Source organism: Arachis ipaensis, chromosome B05 (genome assembly GCF_000816755.2).
Source record: "Arachis ipaensis cultivar K30076 chromosome B05, Araip1.1, whole genome shotgun sequence".
Classification (NCBI taxonomy): domain Eukaryota; kingdom Viridiplantae; phylum Streptophyta; class Magnoliopsida; order Fabales; family Fabaceae; genus Arachis; species Arachis ipaensis.
The window spans coordinates 143,629,494-143,630,662 of NC_029789.2; positions in this window are offsets into that span (position 1 = coordinate 143,629,494).

Consider the following 1,169-nt stretch of genomic DNA (forward strand, 5'->3'; position numbering starts at 1 on the left):
ATTGAATTAACAACTAAAAAATTAGCCAAAAACGACTAAATTTTTTATTATGGAAGATAAATGTGTGCTATTCAATTCTATTAGTGTGTGCATGTATTTTATTTTGATATGGAAATCAGTAATCGGATCTACCAATTACTTTGTAACTTGATTTTTAAAATTCTTTAAATATCAAATCGGAGAGTCCGATTTGTTTGTTATGATTTTTTTAAAAAGAAAAAATTACAAATCAAAAAGTCCGGCTTTTTGTTCTTTATAAATCGGATGGTCTGGTTTTTATTCCCAAACGGTAAGCAGGGTGATTCTCGTCCCCCAAGTGTCAGTTTTACCAAGGAGGCAAAGAGTTGTCTAGCTGAACCTTATAAGGAAGCCATCGTGATCAAGGTGCTGGATAAGCATTATGGCTATACGGCTCTCATGCATAAGCTTCGGATAGTATGGCGCATCAAAGGAGGTTTGATTTGTTGGATGTGGGGTTTGGATATTTTTTGGTTAAATTTGATATTGCTGCGGATCGTGAGAAAGTCATTCTTGGTGGCCTGTGGTTGATAGACGGTCACTATGTTGCAGTAAAGCCATGGGATGTGGATTTTAGGCCATGCGAAAAATCCTTTGGATCAACGCTGGTATGGATTCGAGTCTCGGGACTTCCAATTTGGTGCTACCAGGAACAAGCAATGCTGTGAATTGCTTCTGCAATAGGGATTTCGGTGAAAGTAGATTTGGCTACTAAGCTTGCAGAAAGAGGAAAATATGCCCGAGCTTGTGTTCAAATTAATCTTGAGTTGCCTGTAATCAAACATATTATAGTGGAGGGTGTGACTTATGAAGTGGAGTACGAGAGTTTACCGTTGATTTGTGCTACTTGTGCACGATATGGGCATGATAAATCGTTGTGCATGGAGAATGAGTCCTTGGAAGGAAACGGAAATTCCTTTGGTGATGAAAAAAATAATGAAGCTCCGACACTAGTGCCACACAATAATCATGAGATTCAACAAGAGGCTGAATCAGAAGCTCGTGATTTGGGTGAGAATCCTCGTAATTTGGGTGAGAAATTAGGAGTTGTTAAAGGGAAGGATGTGGTTACGAAATCATTGGCTCCTCACGTGCCTGATGGTCATGTTAATGATTTACTCCTAGCCGAGGTCTTAGACAAGGAGACCCTA